Source organism: Accipiter gentilis, chromosome 9 (assembly GCF_929443795.1).
Source record: "Accipiter gentilis chromosome 9, bAccGen1.1, whole genome shotgun sequence".
In the NCBI taxonomy this organism is placed as follows: Eukaryota; Metazoa; Chordata; class Aves; order Accipitriformes; family Accipitridae; genus Astur; species Astur gentilis.
Window position 1 is genome coordinate 32,847,901 of NC_064888.1, and position 8,932 is coordinate 32,856,832.

Below are 8,932 nucleotides of genomic sequence, written 5' to 3' on the forward strand. Positions count from 1 at the left end.
TTTGCAGCTGAGGCACACGTGTCATGTATTTTAAGCACAAAGGGTTTCGGTTCTTCTGTCCTGGATGTACTGAAACCTTTGTACGTGTGATTTTGATACCATCTCATCACAGCTATGAATCCGTCTTGCTCCAGAAATCAGGCAAATCAATTTTCTAAGTGTTAACTTGGCATCATATATCCATAACCAAAAAAACCAAATTGTAGTGTTCAAAACATACTGACTTTCCAGTCCAGACTTTGTCACACTTAATTTTCTTGGTGGAAGGGGGAACTTAAGTGTGAAAGGCTTCACACGTGAACGCAGCCCGCACCAAATACCAGCTTGGCCTTTTGACGCAAGGCTGTGGCCGACCTCACTCGGACAGCCATGCTGTAACCCAACTGTCCTGCCTGACCAGCAGAGCAGGCCAGGTCAAGGCTGTCCAAAAACGGGAGCCCTCCCTGGGAAGCTGACCGGGAGGGAGGACAGGGGTGTGCGGGGAGCCAGGGATGGTGCTGCCTGCTCTGGATCAGGCCGCTGTGGGGCTCAGCGGGTGGACACGCTGCCCTGAGGCAAGCGGGGCTGGGCTGATCGGCAGCTTGCTTCAGCACACGCCGGTGCCGCGCGAAGCAGCATCCCTCCGCCTGCTCTTCGGCGCTGATGCAGCCTGGGACTCTGCCGTGTTTGTGCAGGTGGCAGCGAGGGCAGCCCAAGAGAACAGGCTTGCCTTTGCTTACTTTTCTACATCTGACTCCGCCAATCTCTGCTTATCTATGTCAGTATGTTGAGCACTCCTCGTGTGCTTGGCTTGCCTGATGCAATGTCGCAACGTGAAGGCTTGGGAGTATGCGGTGTGTATTTGTGGAGGAAAAGTTCCCCCCATTGTGGAGAAGAGAGGGACTGGACAAGGACTAGCGATTCTCCCTGCAACATCTTGGTGGAACCGGGTAATGCAGCAGTGAAAACTCTCCTTTTCCCTTGCACAAAAGAAATATCCATAAGGATCAGCCTTCTCATTGCAGGACCCAAGCTGGCCTTGCTGACCTGGTGCCCAGGAATCCCCTCCACCTCCCCTGGCATGTCACGCCTCCCCTTTTGCTTGCTTTCAGCAGAGCTATAGTGCATTACAGTGCTGGCAATCCGGCCCCAGTCTTTACGAAACGGTCTCGTACTAACCTAATACACTCACAGCACCACGGAAACACAACTCCCCAGATGCTGAAGTGAAAGAAGCAGAGGTAGTTTCCATCCCTTCCTTGCTAGCTGTCCCCTTTTACTGCCAACATGAGGCTCGGGAGGGCCCTGCCAGGCATCCTTGGGGGGGTTGGAGTGGGCAGGGGAGTGGTGGAGCCACCAGGGTCCATCTTCCACACTGTGAAGATGGTTTTCTTAGGGCTCATCTGCACACAATTGCATCAGCCTACTGCAGGGTTAGATTTCTAATCAGATACGCAAGGTGATTAAAGCCAGTGAGTGCTCTCCTTTCAATTCACATCAGGCTTATTCTGGTTAAAGGGACGTCTGTCAGGAGCAGCGTTCAGCTACCTGAAGTAGTTTCATTTAAACTGAAATTGGAGCATACGTCAATTTTTAATTAACTGGGTCAGATCTGAATGAATGGGCATGTCCAAAAGCTTTTTGTGAACTAGAAAGCTGCGTAGGGCAGGCTGAATCCAGCCTATTAAATGTTTAAATAATTGCCAGGTAGAGTCTTGGCCAGTATTCCTCAAGGTAAAAAAGACAGTAAGTATCAGCAGCGCAGCCCTGGGTCAGGAGGCAGCTTTTCCAGCCTGATTTCTTCCTGGTGCCTTAGAAACGAAGGTTCCTGTTTATAAGCTGTCATCCCCTTACTCCTGAGCCTTATTTGAGGACATGTATATCAGTTCCACCTTCCTTAAACACCACCTTGGTGTCTTTAGAGGACACAGGAAGCCTGTTTTGTTTGTGGGTTTCTTCTCCAGCTGGGCTGTGTTTGCATTGCAGCTAGTTTATCTTTGGCAGATAGCAACGTGTTCTTGGCAGCAAACTTTCACCTTGAGCTCAGCGGGTGTATCCACACTGTGTTTTGCACACCTGTGGTGGGGAAACTAGGAAAAAAAATTGCCTGTTTGTATCACTGCTGAGATGTTAAAACCAGTTTCACAGCAGCGCTATTAGTGTTTTGCACAGGTCCAGGCTCCCAAGATGTGGGCACGTTAGAGGGCAGCGTATGTGTGCGCATAAGCAAGACTTGCGCTGCCTTGCATGGACTTTAGCATTAAGCAGCTGGCAATCGGACATACTTTGCCAACATTACAATCACAAGTAATATTGTTTTGGTGTATGTCCAAGTTGAGTTTCTAACCTCCTTATTTACCCCATTCACTACTACTTCCCATAACACTCTGTCTGTAGGTATGAGCTGTGGTGGTGAGCTTGCTGAGCCACTGGCTGCACTGAGACATACAGAGGGACTGGTATCGGTGTTCCCCCAAGTGCCCTTGCCACAAAGTGCAGGGTCTCTGGAAACGAGGCAGACCTTACACAAGCGTGCTCGTAGCAGATTTGGCTGAGTAAAAAGAAAGTACACTGAGACCAACAGGAAGAGCAGCCCAGGTCTGTCCTGATGCTAATGGGGATCAGCACCACTCCAGCTGAGTTATCCCACTGCCTATTTCCATATGATTGCAATTGGGAAAGATTAACTCAGTTAGGCAGGATATGCTAGATATTAGTCTGCCAAGAAATTAGCAAGGCAGCCAGGATGCTGTAAACTAGCCCAGAAGCCTTCTCCTTCCTTTTCTCTCACAAATTAGCCTGGTTGGAGGAGAGGGTGGGGGATAAGGGGTATTTTAGTGGGCAGGGTAGGGATTTGCCACTGGACGTTTCTCTCCTGTGCCAGGCACAGAAGGAAGCCCAGCTGCCGCAGGGGTGCAGGGAGACTGGCAGTGCCTTGTGTGACTGGTGCTGGGCTGCGTATGAAATGGACCCAAGAGGTCTAAAATAAATTGGGAGGACTGTGTTCATGGGTATTTCCCACCAGCAAGCTGATGTCCCTGTGACTGCATGTTCATAGACTGTGTGTTACCTGCTGCTCTGCTTTTCTCTTCCTGCAAGGGCAGATGCTGATTCGCAAGCTGCTGCTGTTCAGCCATCAGCATGTCACTTCCCATACCCCTGCCATGGTGTCTGATCCCAAAACCAGCAGTGAGACTCTGGTTGAATTGAGGGGTACTTGAGCCTTATGGTAAGTACCTGTTTAAAACAGCATCAGATGCAAGCAGTGCCTAGCAGCGTGAAAAAGCACTGGGCTCTGCCAGCCCAGTGAAATGAGGAAAAAAAATGAAGTGAAAGAAACCCATCAGAAATACAGTTTGGGTACATTCCCCCTAGCAGCTGCTCCATCTCTCTGCACTCAGGACATGTTAACACCATGGCAAAGAATGGCATGAACTCACTTTCATTAATTACTTCTTGTCAGCCAAGTGAAGTGGGAAGCAAATTATGTTTGCTTAAACCACCATGCAGGTGGTCTAAGTGAGTGGATGTTAGCCCAGAAGGAGCAGAGGAGGTATGAGTACGGGGCGTTAGTGTGGGTCAGCTGATACACACTAACTAGCGCCGCTGTGATACCTTGATTGCTTGCGATTGTGAGAACATGCCTGAAGATGCAGACAGTATAAAGCAGAGCAGTGCTCATGAGGTTTTTGAAGTTCACATCTGCTCTTATTCGGTCCTGGAGGCTTTCAGCAAAGACCACCCACTGAAACGAAGAGGAATAATTTTCCTGAAATGCAAGGGACCAAGACATGTATTTAACCTCTTTCAATGTCCTTCTAGGACCTTGTGGAGCCTTTGAATTCCTCTTTACCTACAAGAGGTTTACTACAGTGCAAAATGAGTTCCTGGAGCAAAAAGACACTCCTTTCTAAGGGGATATGGGTTGCTAAGGATCCAGGTCCTCCATCTTTAAAGATTAACACTTCAAGGTGAGTTGTCATAGGTTGCTAAAATAATCTTTTCCCACCACTTTCTTCATGTCAGCACTTCTAGAGCTCCAGTGCATTGTGGCTGCTGTTGTTATGTAAGGATTTATGAATGGCTACAAAGTTCAAAGGCGTATTGGCAACCCCAAGTCCCGAAAAGCCAGGAGTCAGCCCAAGCCCTGCCCCGTTTCCCAAGAAGAAATTGTTTGCCAACTATTTCTTTTCCTAACTTTTTTTATTATTAGCCCACAAACTGTAGGATCTCTTTATTCACCTCCCAGTTTTTTGAGCGTTTAGGTTGCACTAGTTTCATGTTTTCCAGTCTTTCATCCACAACCTTGAGGGCGAGGGACATACTTTGTTTATAAATGAAAGTCACAATTCCCTTGTTTCAAGGAGCTGGGATTTTAGGATATATTCCCCAAAGCATAGAAGTTGTGATAAAATCACAGGAGTTGCCAGCAGTGCACAGAGTCTCCTCTGTTTGGAAGAGAAGGCATTGGACTGCAGCGAGCTGCAGGCATCACTAGCTACTGTCGTGTTAGTGAGTCAAATAAAAATAACATTGTGGTTAAACATCAGTTCTGCAAGCCTAACTAAAGAAGATAACCTCATCTCCTTCTAGCTGCAGCGCTTCACAAAAGTGCTGCCTTTGTAATCCTCTGGATTAATGTTCATACTCAAGCTCCCTGCCCCAGAAGGCCCCTGCACCCCTGGCAAGAGTGCATTTAAAAGTATAAAGCCCTCTCTAGGATGCAGAGGAGGCTGGTGCCAGCCAGGCACCTCCTGGGACACGTGGCTGCGGCTGCTTCCAAACTGGGACCATTTCAGCCCAAGTGATCCTCCTTTCTTCCCTCTCGTTCCTCTTCACTGTTGCTTTAATTTCAGCTTCGTGCTGCCTTTCACGTAGCCCCCCTCAGCTTGAATCAGATCCCTATTGTCTGTGTTGTCAACACAGCTGTTTAAATCCCTTCCCCCAAATATCCCTGCTTTCCAGAAAGCTCCTGCCTGCAGGAGCCGGGGGCTGTTCTGAGCTTGCGGCTTTTTGTCAGGTCCTGGGCTGAGCTCAGATTCCTGTTTGGACCAGCATGAGGTCAAAATGGCAACGAATTCAGGAAAATCCTCCACTTCAGCAAAGCCTGATGCTCACTGACTGCACACTGGTGGCTGCTGCAACACTCCAGCCTGAGACTGACGGGCAATGCAGAGCGAAGCGAATGATTAGCATTATTAAAAATGCTTTGCAATTATACAGCACCTTTTCATCTGAAGATTTCAAAGCTTCGTAGCACTCACACAAAGTTACTTATTATCCCTGGCGTTTAGCAGAGTCAGGAAATGAAGGAAAGCAGCTAAGTGACTCGCCTTAGGTCACGCAGTAAGTCGGCGTCAGAGGTGGGAACCCGGCCCCGAAGTGCTGACTCCATGGCTCATGCCTCAATGCAAGGACACACCTCACCTTCTCCTGTGCCAGGCCAGCTCCTTGGGGGTGCAGAGATGGGGGAAGCGCTCAGCCCACCCGGAGCGTCAGCACAGCCCGGGCAGTGCTCAGGAGGCGCTTAGCTGGGAGCAGCACCCACTGTTCCTAAGCCCTGCTCCTTCCCCCCGGAGCTCCGTGCATACTGCCGAGGGGCTGTTGTGGGATCTGTTGTGCCTGAGGCCGCAGTCCAGCTTGCCACGGCACAGCGTCGCTGAGTCCATGGCAGCCAGCGACCTAGAGAGCCTGGAGGGCAAGGTGTGGTGTGGTGTGCCCCAGGGCTGAGCATCGCCACCGCCGCCGCGGCCCCCATCTCCAGCACGCTGCTGCCAGCCCACTGGCTGTACGCAAGCAGGAAGAGTATGAGGACCTTCCTTGAGAGGGGACATCTCTAGAGACACTTCAGCTTTGATACCTAGAATGTGCTATGCAAGAACTGGTGAGGATCAGAGGTGGTTTTGCTTATATCAGCACTGCAGCCAGGCTGCTACTCTTCCACTAGCCGAGCCCTGGCTACAGTGAAGGTGCGGCAGCACTGACTCCCTCCAGACCAGGTGGTCCAAGCCTGCCAAGGAGCCTAGATATATGTGCAGACACCTGCCAGGAGATCAGAAATACATTTCTAAGATGTTATGCTCTTCGGCTGGCTCAGCTGGCTGTGCTGTGGGATGCACTGGGTGCCAAACCTCTGTGCCTTGCAGCAAGAGAGATGAAAACATCAAGCCTTTGTGCACAGACACTTCTCTGACTTCAGTCCAGTGATGGGACTTTGGGACAGCGTGTCAGCAGGGAGGAAAGCCAGAAGGAGGGACTGAAGAGGAAGAGTGAGAGGAGAGAGACAGAGATAAAGTAGATGTGAAAGAGGGTGAAGAGAGGCAGGTAGACCTCCAGACCTCATTGGCCAGAAGATGGCCTTGGCTGAGTCTCCAGGCCCCTCTGAGGTAAAACACCTTTTTGGTGTTTACCACAAAAGCTGACTTGCAGAGTTATATTTTTAAGGTAGAAAAATTATTTCTAAAAAAGCAGCTAATCTACTTCTGCTCTTCCACTGTGTTGCTTATTTTTACCCTAGAAATACCAGAAAAATCCACTTTGGTCAAGTTTTTTCGGGGAGACTTGAGATGCTTCAGGTTTTTTAATGATAAACAGTGTCACGCTTAAAATATAGCCCTGTGATCAAGGCAGGCATGACTGATACAGCTTCAGACTTCCAAGGGGCGTATTTAAATAAATAACAGGAACTAATCCTTATAGTCAGCTTTCCCTAGCAGCTCGGGGATTTACATGTCTAAACTTTATTGGGATGAGACTCCAGGACTGGGGATAAAACTCTAGTTAATTAAGCATAGCTTCACTGGGGTTAAAACCCAGGCAAGGGGAAAAACTTGAAGACAGAGACTGCAGTTGAACAAATTTCAACCTCAGAAGTGGTACTGACAATGAGCAGTCATTACAAGGCATCATTTTAAAAAGCAAAATAACCAATCAGGTATAAAAGCTATATCTCAAGAGTGATTCGGAGTTCTGTCTTTTAAACGATATTAATTAAAATGGGATTTTTTTTTTCCTGGTTGCATACAGCTGAAGAAAACAGGGAAGGAAAAAGAGAGATTACTTGGGATAGAGGTTAATGTGTATTAGCTAACAAAAGCCAAAGTCATACTTTGCCTTAACTTTCACTGAGGATGTTAATCATGTGGCTGCAGATGAGAAGGATAATGGGATGGGGGTATGGAAATGTTCACGGCCAGGATAGAAGCAAATCTCAGGGCTCCTTCCTGCACCGAAGGCAGAGGAACGGGCTAATCCGCATGCCAGAGCTCTGGAAGAACTGGACAGATGTCTTTAACAGGTCCCTCAGTCAGGGACAGGAGCACAGTGAGCCTGTATGGAAGAACTGAACTGATCTGGACAAGAACAGGCATGAAGGTTTCAGCTTAATAGTACATGGAAAGCTTCAGAAAAAATGGTGAAGGAAAGGCTAGCAAAAGACAGGGAGGTAAATGGCATGAGATTAAATGGGTTTATCAAACCCATTTATCTTTTGTGGGTAAGGCAAGCTGCAAGCCATTTGCTTAGTGAAGGAAATGGGGTGTATCTCGCCTATCAGGACTTAAATTGTGCATTTCATATAGTGCCATGTGGAAAGTTCTTTAGAAAAGGGAGAAGTGATTTAGCACAAGGTATAAACCCCGTAAAGACCTGCTGTGAGAGCAGTGCATGTCTGTCAGGCTGGAGGGCAGCTGCCAGGGGAGTGTTAACCATCATTCCTGGAGATCTGGCAAAGTGCTTTTGTAAATGAGCTTGGCACTAATGTTAGTGGAGAACTGGTGAAATTGCTGATGACAGAAAATATGAAGCAACCTCAGGACAAAGGAGGCTTGAGATATTACACAGAAAAAAGTAGTCAGCAGCAGAAAGTGGTGGTCATAGGCACAAATGACCAAACCCTTTCCTACAAGCTAGCTGGCAGCTCACACTTTGATCACTGGATAACCGAGCTGCCAACATAGTGGAAACGTGAAGCGAGAAGCGCAATCCTGGAAGGCAGCAGGAAAGGTGCAGCCCAGGCTGCAGCGAAGGCTGGAGCGCGCTGAAGGAAAGGCTATCTCACTTCATTTTGCAAAGGGAGTGCTGAGAGCGAGAGGATTTCTCTGCGTAAATACTCCCAGGAAGGGAGAGGGAAGAACTGATGGTGCTAAGGGACAGTACTGGTACAGTATAAATGACCAAAAAGAGGCATCAGACATTTTGGTTAGAAGATCTTTACTAACCATTTGACAATGTGGTTCTGGAATAGCCTCCCCATTGCAGTTGTGTGTGCAAAAATATTAAATCGCTTTGAGGACGGAACTTCGTAAGTTTATGAAAAGTATTATATCACACGGTGCCTGTGATAGGACACCTGGTAGCACAGAGGTTTCTGCCAGTCCTGTGCTCAGAGGTAAATATTCTGTAACCCTCTATCAATACAAATATGAAGCATGTGATTATACATACACAAAAAGGAAGCACATGATTTATTAATCACAGGACCTCAGCTTGTCAAATAATAATTACAAGGCAATAACACACCTTGTTTTAATAAATGGCTCCCTAAGATTGTCTCCCACAGTAAACCAGTAAAAAAAAAGACAATTATTCCAAGGGAAAGGCAGTATGTCGTGTTTCTGGTTGCTAGCTTTTAAATGAACTGAGTGTCTGGAACTCTTAAATCAAGTACTCCCATTTTTCTGCACATTTCACAAGTTCAGCCCTTTCCAGTAAAGCATCTTTTCAGATGTGTGATTGCCTTTTGTTAAGGCAAGAATGAACAGATGACAACTACAGCACAGAGGAGACATGCCTGGAACAGTTTTACAAAGCAAACCCAATTCTAATGCTTCTGCAATTCTAACGCTTCTGCCAGGAGGGCATACTCAGAAACGTGAAGAGGGAAGGCTTTTTGTGCAATGTGAAGGGCCAGTTGTAGAAAGCCACCATAGAGACAGGCAAGCTGTGGTTCAGA